Here is a 14188-nt window from a genome sequence, read left to right as displayed (position 1 = left end):
ATCTGCTATGAAATGTTTCATATAACACCTGAATCTTCCTTCTCCTCTGTCTCTTTTCTCCTTCCTCCTCCTCAAGTCATCCATTCTACAATTACTTGAATATATGGTAGAGTCCCTAATAAATGGCAACCTAGGTTCTCAGGGTCTCCATATTCTTATCTGCTTGCTACGGGCAATCTTAGTGAAGAAAAGAATTTATTGCCCTCCTCAAGACTATTTGCAGCAAGGGCTATCTTCTTTGCCCACCTGACCTGCCTCCCTGTCTGTGACAACAAATACCTTTCAACTATTTTTTTTCTAAATCCAGGGACTCTGTGGCTGTTGTCCTGGTGATAATTATTAAAAGGGAGGAGCAGTGGAAATAGAGGAGTAGCCCTGTAGAGAGTGGCATGAAGCTTTGGTGGCTAGACAGAGCCTACTGGGATTGCTCCCACAGGAACTCTTCAAAGGTTTAATAAGATTCATCTTACCTCGTGTATACGTATTCCCCCTCCCAGGCTCCTGGCTACTCCTAACACTTTCCTAGGAACCCAGCCCTGATTGGACTGGGGGAATCCTGATGCCTGGCCTCTTGCCCAGACTCGCTAAGTGTTCTGGACTGAGGCACACTTGTCTGCCTCACAGTAGCCTTCCATCTCTAGGGAGAGAAGAACACTGGGCCACCTCACAATGACTACTGCCCTAGCCAATGGGGCCATGAGATGCTGGATGAAAAAGACAAACTCAAATAAGGGAAGAAGAATTTCCTGCATAGTGGTCCTTTAATCTTCATCATTTGCCGTTCTGCCTCCCCAAGCTTATAGCAACACGGACTCATAGGCTTTAAAGATAAAAGGGACCTTAGACATCATCTAATTTGACCCTATAACTTATACAAGCCCCCATGCATGTGGTCATCTCTGGATACAAAGACAGATCTGATACAGTCTCTGTTCCCAAGATGTTAAAGGCTTGCACACGTATAACTGTGATGCTTTTGTTGCTTAGTCATTTTCAATCACGTCTAACTCTTTGTAACCCCATTTAGAGTTTTCATGGCAAAGATAAGGAGTGGTTTTCCATTTCCTTCTCCAGATGATTTTTTTAATAGATGAGAAACTGAGGCAAACAAGATCAAGTGACTTGCACAGGGTCACTCAGCTAGGAAGTATCTGAGGTCAGTTTTGAATTCAGGTCTTTTTGACTCCAGGGCCAGTGTTTAATCCACTGACCATCTAGCTGCCCAACTGTAAAGTTATACAATTTAATGAAACTATAACTTTGAGAAGCTTGAGGAGAAATTTCAAAGCAAAATCACTTTTACCCGATGTGTCAGAGAAGGCTTCAGTCACATGAATTGAGTTTTGAAGGAAAAGCACATCCATGGACTGGAGTATGTTTCAGGTTACTGAAGATAGTGTGAACAAGGACATGGAGCTGGGAGGGGGCAGGATAAGAATAGGGTTCATTCTCTATCACTTCCAGAATAAAATACAAAAATCCTGTGTTTGGTATTCAAAGTCCTTTATAACCTATCCATCCATCTCAATCTCTGATCTTTCACTTTTCTTTTTTTTTTTTAACCCTTGCCTTCTATTTTAGAATTGATTGATTCCAAGGCAGAAGAGTGGCAAGGGCTAGGCAACTGGGGTTAAGTGACTTGTCCAGGGTCACACAGTTAGGAAGTATCTGAGGCCACACTTGAACCCAAGACCTCCTAAGGCCTGGCTCTCTATACACTGAGCCAACTAACTGTTCCTTTCCAGTCTCCTTACACCTTATTCTCCATCAAGTACTCTTTGATCCAGTGATATGGGCCTCCTGGCTGTTCCACAAACCAGACACTCTGTCTCTTGGCTCTGGGCATTTTCTCTTGTTGTCCATTCCATCATGCTTCACCTCTTCATCTCTGCCTCTGGGCTTCCCTGGTTTCCTTGAAGTTTCAACTAAAATCCCATCTTCTATAGGAAGCCTATCCCAGCTCCTCTTAATTTGAATACCCTCCTTCTAATTATCTCCCGTTTATTCTGTACATGCCTTGTCGCTATATTGTTGTTCACTTACTGTCTCCCTCATCAGATTGTGAGCTTCTGAAGGGTAAGGACTGTCTTTTACCTCTTTGTATCCCCTGGACTTAGCATAGTACCTCGTACAATGTAAGCACTTACTAAATGCTTACTGACAACTGACTGAAAGTAGTCTTGCTGGATTAAAATTTAGAGTACCTGATGGGGAATAATAGGAAACATGGCTAGAAGGGTAGGTTGGGTATAGAGGGCCTTGAATATCTGAGTTAGAGTGGTTGTTTGGAAAGTACTTCATAAGTAGTAAACCACCACAAAAAGGGATATATTGTTTTTTTATTAAGATTTCTGCTCCCTCTAATCTATGTGTAATAAACTGCAGTTGTAGACTAGAGAGTTGAGGTCCCAGTGCTTTAGGAAATAGGGTCTTCTCCCTTTCTTGGTCTTTTAATGTTTATGACACTGAAATAGCAGTGATATGGCAACATTCTTTCTTGAGACAGGTTCAATATTGGACTTACCAGTCTATAAGTATAGAGTCCCTAGTCTTCATCTTTTTAATCAGGACACATCTGTCTTGTCCTCATGATACTTCTATTCTTCACCCTTCTTTTGTAGTATTCTCCAACCAGGTATAGAAATGCGGAAGACCAGTTAGGAGAAAGATAAAATAATTCTATGACCTCTACTCACCTCAGTGAAGGTGCAACTGATGTTCTTATGGTATCAATTTGGTACTGAGTATAGGTACAGTGGAGTGCTGGCAAATGTTTATCAGCTGGATTAAGTTTCATTTGCATAATGAGTAAGTTCTCCATCACTGTCTTAAATCTAAATAATCAATAAAGCAATCAGTCTCTGATGTGTAGCTTTGCCAATTTCCGAGTTAAGTGTTCACACTGAAAATTTAACAAATGGCTCACAACAGTCAGTTGATAAACTTACTGTTCCCAGTCTAGGGAGAGACAATACAGGGAGAGGAAGTGATCAGAAACAGAATTTTCTGGAGTCATTGGAATGGTGAGTTGATCAGTTGGGCAGCTAGTCAACATGTTCTTTCTACAAGAACAAAGAAAATATGGTAGTATTGATTTTATGACTAAGCCCAGAAAAAAGGTGGAAAGTTTAGGGAGTGGTGGGGTGGGATGGGATGGGGTAAAGGTACAGAGGAAAAGGAAGAAGGGACAGGCAGAGAAATGGCAGAGCAGATAGCAAGATAGATGAAGTGGACATCTGGATGGTATACACAATTGTGATTTGGTAGAAAGGGCATCAGATTTGAACCCAGAGGCCTGGGATTTAATCATGACTCCAGCTCCTATTATTCATGAGAGTTTCAGTTTCCTCAGTTATAAAATGGACCACAAGCTAATAGATTTAGAGCTAAAAAGAAGTGCAGAGGCCATCTGGGGAGCCCTCCTCATTTTACATGTAAGCAATCTGAGGTCCAGGGAGATTAGTAAACTTGCTCTTTAGGGCACTTAGGTAATAAGTGTTAGAGGTGGGATTTGAACCCAGGCACTCTGACTATAGAATTAGTGCTTTCTACTACATTACACAGTTTATCCTAACAGGATTTTTGTGAGAAACCAGTGAAAAAGTGTTGGTTAAGCACTTGAAAACCTAAAAGTGCCATGAGTGGGATTTATATGTGTTGATATTTTGTTTGTTCATCCCTGTCTTCTTTTCTTTCAAATTTTATAAGGTCCGTGATTTCAATCAAAGTGGCCACTTGCTTCATGCCTTAGTCGACAATTCCTCATCAGTTTCTGTAACCAAGTACTTTCTTCTCTTAGGTAAATCGGTCTTTGAAAAGCAAACACTTGAGCCACCCCTGGGTCCTTAATTCAAGCCATCATTGAATCCTTAACTCAAAATCTTTTTAGGTTAGTAAAAAATTGGTCAAACTTGGCAGGACCTCTTGAGAATCCCAGAGCATTCCCAAGGCATGATGATCATAGTAGAACCCTGGGGATGGTGCCCAAACTTCCTCCTGAAAATAATAGCTTATATTTCTAATGCAATTGAAGGCTTCAGACAATTTCTTGCACTACCCTGAGAAGTAGGTAGTGCAAGATTCTTTTTCTTATCTTAAAGATCAGAAAACTGAGGCTCAAATTGATTCTGCAGTCCATTCAAGATTATCAATAGCAAGATATAACCTGCACTTAGCACTCCAGCCATATTAGCAAATTTCTACCTAAGAAGGGAAGAGACAGATGGGTTCAGTTAATCAGACTGACACTTTAGTTCAGCTTTGGTGAAGGAACTAGGAATTTGGTTAGCCTGGAGAAAAGGACAAGATTACAGTCTTCAACTGAGGGAGGAGGTGATAAGGTACACTGGAAGGATTGCTGGATCTGCGTTCAGAAGACCTAAATTAAAACCTCTCTTCTTATGTTATCTATGCTATCTATACTTTAGGCAAACCACTTTAGCTAATTGGGATTCAGTTTCCTTATCTGTAAGATGAAAGCCTTGAGTCTGGCATAATGGTGCAAATCTATAATATTTGCTACTGAGGAGGCTGAGGCTGTGGATTAACTGAGTTTAGGAGTGCTGAATTGCAGTGGACTAAAATAAATCTCCTGCCCCTATAAGATAGATTGGAACAAGGTGGAGGTGGGGTGGAGGATGGGCATTAAGCTGCCTGAGGAGGGGCAAAAAGAAATGGGTCAGTCCAAAATGGATCAGTAGTGGAGTTGGGGCCATGAATGGCCATTGCAGTCCCAATATGGACAAGCTAGAGCTTCAAAAAAACAACAACAATAACAACAACCCATAAATAAACAAACAAATAAATGAAATTAAGAGGATGGTTTAGATCAGTAATGTCAAATATGAGGCTTATAGGCAGCCTGCAGCCTGTAATACTCATAGGGTGGCCTGAATGAGATAAAAATGTAATTGGGAAAAAATTTTTAAAACAGTTTATTTTTCCCTCAATTATGTGTAAATGGAATTTTTAAACATTGTTGTTTTTTTTTTTAAACCCTTACCTTCTGTCTTGGAGTCAATGACTCCAAGGCAGAAGAGTGGTAAGGGTAGGCAATGGGGGTCAAGTGACTTGCCCAGGGTCACACGGCTGGGAAGTGTCTGAGGCCAGATTTGAACCTAGGACCTCTAGTCTTTAGGCCTGACTCTCAAGCCACTGAGCTACCCAGCTGCCCCCTTTAAACATTGTTTTTAAAAAAATTTTTTTGAGTTCCAAATTCTCTTCCTTCTCCTCCTCCCTATTGCTTGAGACAGCAAGCAATTGACATAGGTTATACAAGTGCAATTATAGAAAATAAATTGCCATATAGGTCTTCTCATGAAAGAAAACCTATACACACACACATACACACACACACACACACACACACACACACACACACACACACACACACAAAGAAAAGGAAAAATAGCATGCTTTGATTTACATTCAGACTCTATCAGTTCTCTGGAGGCCAATAGCATTTTTCATCCTAAGTCCTTCAGAACTGTCTTAGAGCAGTGATGGGCAAACTTTTTAAAGAGGGAGCCAAAGGAAAGGAAATGCTCATCTGTCAGTCTGTTTCTAAGGCAACTCTTTTGAAGTTTCATTGTATTGTATCCTACTCATTGTATTCGTCAGATTAGGAATAATGTCACATGGCTGGATAGAACATTTCAGGGGGCTGCATTTGGCCCTCGGGCTGTAGTTTGCCCATCACTGTCTTACATCATTGATTTGCTGAGACTAGCTAAGTCATTCACCATTGATCATCATACAATATCACTGTTACTGTGTACAATGATCTCATGGCTCTGCTCACTTCACTTTGCATCAGTTCATCTAGGTCTTTCCAGGTTTTTCTGAAATCATGTGCTCATTATTTCTTATAGCACAACAGTATTCCACACAATCATATAGCACAACTTGTTCAGCCATCCTCCAATTGCTAGATATCCCCTTGATTTCTAATTCTTTGCTACCCCAAAAAGAAGCACTATAAATATTTTTGTCCTTTTCCTTTTTTAAAAAAAAATTCTTTGGCATACTGAAAAAGATATACTGGGAATAGGGGAATAACTAGATGCCAGACAAACTGGGGACCTCACCCCACAAAGGAAAGACTGACAGGTAAACACAGGGAAACCAAATGGGGATATAAGGTTTGGAAATGACAGTTGGTCAGCTGACTTTATCAACCATTATCAACCAGGGAAAGCCAGTGAAGTGGGTAACTTCAAGATGTGGGTTCTTTATGGCTTAGAGCAGACAGGAAGTATAAACTGGATTTATTGATATTAAATGAGGGAAGTGGAAGAGAAGGGTTTTCTATACTATGGAGCAGCCCAAATGATTTAACAAAACTAAGATCTAAACTAAGCTAAATCTCTAACTAGAATAAGAGAGGGCTGGAGAGGTAGACTTCTCAGTACACTGATCCACGGTGCTCCAGGATGATCACAGATGTCACAGGAACCAGGAACAAGTCCGATACATAGCCAGTCAATCCAAAAATGCTCTAGGGAGTAAGGTAGATAAATCTGCTGTCCACCAGCAGATAATCAAGACCTTTCCTCTACCTAGGCCACGATAGCTGCTTGAAGTGTCTTCTTCTCAGTGAAATCCAAATACTACTCTATCAGCTCCTTGGCTACTTGGCAAAGCTGGACCACACAGCCAAAACCTCCTTCCTTCAGCTTGGCCAAACCATACTCTCTCTTTTGAAAACCCTGGCTTCATTCCATTATGGAATGTCCATGGAGTCCTAGATTTCTTCAAGCTGTCATCTATACTCCTCCTCATAACAATATATACCTACTAGTGGTACTGCTGGATCAAAGAGTATGCATAGACTAATATAACCTATATCAAATAATTTACTGCCTCTGGGAGGGGTGGGAAAGGAAGGGAGGGAGAAAAACAGATTCTTAAAATGGCAGAAAAATGCCAAAAATTGTTTCTAAATGTAACTGGAAAAAATGAATATTTTAAAGGGCATATATAGTTTTATAGAATTGAGAAACATTTAACTAAGTAAAAATCCGATTGAATATAGATAATGTTAACATGTGTTTTTACAAGTCAATAGCGGCTTCAGGGATCCCCATCTATGGTTTAGTAGTTTCCTTTCTATCTGAATTTGGCACTACTGGCTTTGAAGGACTCTTCCAGCTCTAGATCTCTAATCCTAAGTATTTGAGGAGCTCTCTTGTGGAAGAGATAGATTTGTCCTGCTTGGCTCCATAGGGCAGAAGTAGGAAGTTGTAAGGAGATAAATTTAGACTTGAAACAAAGAAAAATTTCCTGACCAAATTTTCACAGAGTAGGATGGGTTGGCTAAGAGTGTAAGATGTTCTCCCTCACTAGAGGTCTATAAGCAAAAGCTAAAGGTCTACATGACGAGTATTGTTCAATTTCCTATCTTCCTCCCTATTTTGTATTAGATGACCTTAGATGTTCCTTCCAACTCTGAAATTCTGACTTAAAACTAAGGCTTCTCAGCTAAAGTCAGAATTTCAGAGTTGGAAAGGTCATCTGTCCACTACACCATGTTGCCCCTTTACTAAGAACTCAAGGGCAAAGACCATGTTTTATTATTCATCGATTTGCATACGTTCACTAAATGTCCCAATGAACAATTCCATAAATACTTTCTTCAGGCATCCTTTCTCCATGACATCCTTTCACCTGTTCCTCAAAATTCACTATTCTCTTTCTGCCCATTGTGGATTACCCAGCCACATCCTCTTTCTTGATTCTTCATCCCCATTTCTTACATCTCTCCACTTCTCTTCTCTCTCCTTCCCTCTATCTTTATCCTGGTGTTTTTCTCCAGAAGCCTGGATTCTTGCAGTAGCTGACTAAGTAGTTTCCCAAACCCTAGACCATTTCTTCATCATGCATCCTCCTTTTATCCCAACACTTTCCTGTTCAAATCCATGTAAATAATGCTTCATTTCTTGTAGGATAAAGTTCAAGCTTTTCAACCTGGCATTCAGGTCTTAAGGAAACCATTTACCTTCCAGCCACTCTTCCTACTCATTCATTCCAGTTCTTACTGAGTACTTCATAGAATCATAGGTATGGACAATATCTTAGAAATAATGAAAGAACAAATGATGAGAGTCAGCTTCTGAATTTTATTAAGCACTTAACTATTCTACACACCACACTAAGAATTGGGTATCCAAAGGTAAAAAAAATAGTCATTACTCTCAAAGAACTTACATTCTTTTTTTATTTTTTAATTTTTATTTTGAATATTTTCCCCTAGTTACATGTTTCATGTTCTTTCCCTCTCCCCCAAATTCCCCTAACCCCCCTTAGCTGATGAACAATTCCATTGGGTTTTACATGTATCATTGATCAAGACCTAATTCCATATTGTTGATAGTTGTACTAGAGTTATCGTTTAGTGTCTACATCCCCAATAATATCCCCATCAGCCCATGTGTTTGAGCAGTTGTTTTTCTTCTGTGTTTCTCCTCCCACAGTTCTTCCTCTGAATGTGGCTGGTTTTCTTTCTCATAAGTCCCTCGGCATTGTTCCGGATCCTTGCATTGCTGCTAGTAGAGAAGTCCGTTATGTTCGATTGTACCACAGTGTATCAGTCTCTGTGTACAATGTTCTCCTGGATCTGCTCCTTTCATTCTGCATCAATTCCTGGAGGTCATTCCAGTTCACATGGAATTCCTTCAAAGAACTTACGTTCTTAAAAAGGAAACTAATCCATAGAAGAAATGTTGGCTAATGAAAGGCAAATAGGTCATAAAGCATCTTAATTAATCTGTTTTTTAGAGGAGGAAAAAGACAATGAAAGTGACTTGCTGCCTAAGGTCATTCTGTGATGAGTTAACAGAACCAGACCTAAAACTCAGGTGTTCTGACTCCCAAGTCCTATCCATCATGTTGCTTCTCATCAACCATTCCCCAACATGAGCTCTCAGCTTCAGCTAGGCTGATCTTACCAAATTTGAACATCATGTACTGAGCCTCTTCAGTCATTTTTCAATTGTGCCTAATTCTTCATGACCCCATTTGGGGCTTTTTTTTTGGGGGGGGGTAAAGATACTGGAGTGGTTTTCCATTTCCTTCTCCAGCTCATTTTACAAATGAGTAAATGGAGGCAAACAGGGTAAAGTATCTTCCCCACAGACATCCAGCTAGGAAATGTCTGAAGCCAGATTTGAACTCGGGAATATGGGTCTTCCTGACTCCAGGCCCAGCATTCTAGCCACTGAACCATCTAGCTGCCTGTGATATGCCCCTATCCTAGCCTTTGCTTGTATTGTTTCTGTGCCTGGAATGACCTTTGCCTAACCTCTGTGCCAATTCCATTACTACTCATCCTCTAGGATTCTTCTCTTCAGTGAAGCATTTTTTTGACCACTGTCATCCTTAACCATTTTCCCTGTCTTTGGAATCTTATAGCTCCTGCCAGCTCTTTTCAATTTAACATATTCTGCTAAGGCCGGACATTTATCCCTGGACACTTAATCTCTTCAATGTGGGGAAAATCTCAGAGTGGAAACTTGGTGTCATAAATCTTGTTCCTTAGAAGCACTGAAGGGTTAAGTTGTTGGTCCATAGTCACTTCTAGTCAGCTTTTACTGATTCCAAGGCCAACCCTCTATCTCCCATGCTACACTGGACTCCCAATCTCTAACTACACATATATTCTATCGCCCCAACTGAACAAAAACTCCTGAAGGGTAGGGACCATGTCCTAGACCTCACTGCCTCCTTTGATTGGGCTATTAGTTGGTAGATAAGAGGAAATTAAGGACAGCATAGTGACTGCAAAGTATATAGCCGAGGATAGGTGAGCTGGTTGGGTGAGCTTAAGCCTAAGTCTTAGGCTATCTCTTCTTCTTTCTTTCCTGGGTATAACAGCAATCCAAGGTGAATGTTTTCAGCCTTGAAGGCAGACATTTGAGTCTGAAAGGTTGAGAGTTCCTGGATCCTGTTGGTGCCAGGATTGGATTACTGGGGTGGGAGGAATAAGAGAAAATTACTTGGTATCAGGAAAGTCTTGGATAAAACATCCACATCTATCTTTCTCTTCCTTAGAAACAAGATTGACTTCCCAATTCACCTGATAAATGGGTTCTTCTTTCACTTTAAATTAAATTCCTACTTGCTCTCTCCATCCATTTCTAGATATTAGGAATCCTACTGGCATCTTTTAAAGTCCAATTTAAATGCCTCCTCTTCAGTGAAGCTTCTCTTCCCCCTTTGATTCCTCGTCTGGTCTCAGCATTTTGTAATCCTCTTGGGTACTTGAATTCTCATTAATATTATACTGAACCTCAGAGCTAGCAGAGACCTAGGTGGGCATCTACACCAACCCCTACTTGAGTTCAGAATAGTAGATTGAATGTCGGAGTTGGAGTCAGTCCACTCAGATTGCACTGCACAACCTGTTACTTGTGTGACTGTTCAATTAACAATCTTTCAGAGTCTCATTCTAAATTGCTGATAAGAGTACTTGTGTTGGGGTTTGAACTGGAACATATCTCATGGAGCCACATGGGGATGGATCTCCAGGGCCTGGTAACTTTCAGTGACTTATATGACTCAGCACTAAAGGGCTTGTCACTTTGTTAAAATAAGACAAATGAGGGATTGTCTCTTGATTCCTGTCCCATGATGGCTAAAGTGAGGGATGCTGTCAAAGTTGCAGCAGAGAAGCTGCTCAGTGAATCTTAAAGAGAGTAACTCTGTTCTTTTGTGCTCTTGATCTCTGTCTCTCTTCCTCTCCCTCTCACCCTGCTTCCATTCTTCTCCATCTCCCTTCTGTCTCCCTTCCCCCTTTTTTTCCCTCTCCCTTTCCCCCCTCCTTCCTCCTTTTCTCTCTTCCCTCTCCTTTCTCTGTTCTCTCTTTTTTTCTTTCTCCTCTCCATCTTCCTTTCTCTCTCCTCTATCTGGGGGATAGAGACAAGACTATCTCCCACCCCAATAGCATGGTGGCTGCAAAGTACCTGGCCAACGGCACATGAACTAGCTCGATGAGCTTAAGCTTAGATCTTAGGCTATCTCTTCTTGTTTCTTTCCTGGGTATAGGTAACTGAGCAGCAATCCAAGATGAATATTTTCTGCCTCGAAGGCAGACTTTTGAGTCTGAAAGGTTGAGAGCTCCTGGATCCTGTTGGTGCCAACAGCACTTCAGATAACACCCTGCCAACTACTTTAGTATTTCTTGGAGTTGGTCCGCAAGAGAAGGGTGAGCCTAACCCTGGATGAGCTTGCCAGAAGACACACACACCTTGAGGGTATTGCTTAGACAGCGCAGATATAAGGTAAAATGTGAAATGTTGATTTAGCAGCCTCACAATCTGTTTTATGTTTTGACATTTTAAATCTCAACATCCTAGGAAAGTATTAACAGTACTTATGTTATTGATGCTAATTCAAGTCTTTGTTAATGAGCACTGGTGAGTCTCTTGTGTTAACCACTTCTGTGTGAAGAAAATGAATGGCTGTCCTTTAACCTGATTTTCTTTGTACACTGAGTACCTTTCTACTCTTCCCTTTGGGAAGGTCATAGAAATGCATGAGCCAAAATGAAATTTTAAGTGATTTTCTCAGGGCCCTGGGGTAGATGTGTAAAGAGTCAAGGAGTAATAGAAATTGATCTTTCTCTCTATCTTCAGACCCACCTCCCACCAGGACTCATTTCAGTTAGCAAACATGAATCCAGAGCAAAGACAAGGACTCCATAGCAGGGAGAGGGTGTCAGAGTACCTTGCCTTTTCCCCCCAAAGTAATACTATTTCTCTAGTTTCACTTACTTCTTATATTGTGGGGGAAATGCTTGGTAACCTTTAAAGCAGTGATGGCAAACCTTTTAGAGACTGAATGCCTAAATTGTACCCTCATGCTAGATGTGAGCAGCCCCATTACCCCAGACAAAGGAGAGAGCAAGTGCTTCCATTGGGCTGCTGGGCAGAGGGGTGGGTGATGTGAGAAATGTTCTCAGGCATGGTAGAGGAGGGGAGGGGAGCAGCCCCCTCTAGCACATGTGCCATAGATTTGTCAACATGGCCTTAAAGTGATCTGCAATGGAAAGTTATGATTAATTCTCCTTTGCAGCATGTATTCCTGACAAATGACCAGCCAACCTCTCTTGAAGACTTCTGATGATGAGGGATTCTCTACTTTGAGGGATCTCACTCCTTTTTTAATTTCTTTAGTTATAAGGAAGTTTTCCTTTCTATTGTGGCCAAAGCTTTCTTCTTCCTTCTTTTCCTCTGGGTCCAACCAGAATGAACATAATTCCTTTCAGAAATGAGTCTTTTATGTAATTGAAGACAATTATTGTGTTTCCCTCCTCTAACCACGAGTTTTATCAGTGTGTATTAATGATTTTTCTACTAGTAGATTAGCTCCATAAGGGCAAGCACCTTATTTTTCTGTCTTTCTCAGTGATTCACATAGTGCATTGTACAGAGTAAATGTTAATGTTATTGTTGAATTTGCCCCAACTCCAAAAGGTTCTCACAAAAAGGACTAGATCTTTTTCTCACTCCTTAGCACCTGCTCATTTGTAGATGCTTCCTTTATCTACTAGGAGTCACTGTGGAACCCTGGCCCACACTGGGGATGGGACCTATACATATCCCTCTCTGAAAAAGGAAAAGAAAAACCCAAAGACGAAGCAAATGTTAGTTGTTATTAGACTTTAATGTTGGTAACTTACATGTTATTGAAGAGATGGTCAAAGGCTCTTCTTTGCAAGAGAGGAGAACAAAAACACTATCATAGCTAAACCTGAAATCTTCCCTGGTGCCTAATGAGTACTCTGCACACACAAAGTAATCAAACAAATGCCTCTGGAATGAATTCTAGTATTTGCTATCATGAGCTGTTTCAGATTCCAATCTTTCCTTCCAAACACTAATAGATAAGTCTTTATTCTTCAGATTAGCCTGCTAATCTTAAAAAAAAATAAGAATTTTCTCTTGGAGTCTGTGACTAACTATAGTCAGGAGATATAAGAGGAGAGGACTACCCTTTCTCTCCAATATCATTTGCCTAAGAGTCCTCTCTTTTTTATTTTCTAGCACAGCTTCCATCTTCCTTCTCCAGAGCCCTCTGCTGTAGCAGGGAGCCCCTCTTCCTTCCTCAAATATGTGTAATATAGTGAAAAGAGCACTGGATTGGTGGTTGGGGATCCTGGGTTACAGTTCCAACTGTGAACAGGGCAAATCAATTCCTACCTCTGTGTCTACACTTTCCTCTTTTGCAAAATGAGGGTGTTGGACTAAATAGGCTCTCAGATCCCTTTTTCACTCCGATATCCTAGAATTCTGATGCATAGGATGGGAATGACCTCAGCATTATGTGGCCAGAGACCTGATTTCTGGTCTCAACTAAAGCACTCAGCTAACTCAGGTTGCAGCTTTATGCAGGCTTCTTCCCCTCTCTTGCTTCAGTTTCTTAATTTCCTTCATTTCAAGATGATTGATTCCCCCTGGCACATGCCCACTTCTCAAAACTGCATCTGTTCTGATGCAAAGTCCAACTGTATTTTAGAGTCTAGAGCTCTTGGTTGAGTATAACTATTTCACAATTCAGCTTGTCTTTGAGGAACAAGGTAGATTTAGGTTATCATTTCCCGAGCTCCAGGGACAAGGAGTCACACTCCAGATAGACTATATTTAGAGTTTCAATATCACTTTGTATTCGGACAGTTCATGGATGGAAAGTACATACATGCTCAGTCTTGTTGGGTCATCCTTATGTGATAGGCAGCAGCTAGTGGAAACCTTTAGCTGAGGTTTTCCAACAAGTTAGAAACAAAGCCAAGAGAAAATTACTCATACCTTGAGGCACTCCTTTGGAGGGCTCCCAAAGTAAGTGAATGCTGAGGGGGGAAGAAAAGGAATGGTAATAGGTCATATTTTTAAAGCACTTTAGTTTGCAAAGTACTCTCCACATATACATATATGCACACATGTATATTGCCTCATTCGAGTCTCCTAATAATCCTCTAAGGAAAAGCAATATCCTCATTTTACAGGTGAGGAAACTGAGGCTCAAAGAGTTTAGGTGACTTGCCCAGTCATCAAGAACCCAGGTTTTCCACTTCCAGACCCAGTACTCTTTCTACCATACCACAGTTAGCCTAGTCCTGGAAACGGTGAGTTCACCTTCCACAGGGAGTGGAGGGATGAGGAGAGACAGGGAAGATGTTCCACTTGGAAGTAGA

The sequence above is a fragment of the Gracilinanus agilis genome, chromosome 2 (assembly GCF_016433145.1).
Source record: "Gracilinanus agilis isolate LMUSP501 chromosome 2, AgileGrace, whole genome shotgun sequence".
Classification (NCBI taxonomy): Eukaryota; Metazoa; Chordata; class Mammalia; order Didelphimorphia; family Didelphidae; genus Gracilinanus; species Gracilinanus agilis.
The sequence above is the reverse complement of the archived record's forward strand: the minus strand, read 5'-3'. Positions refer to the sequence as shown.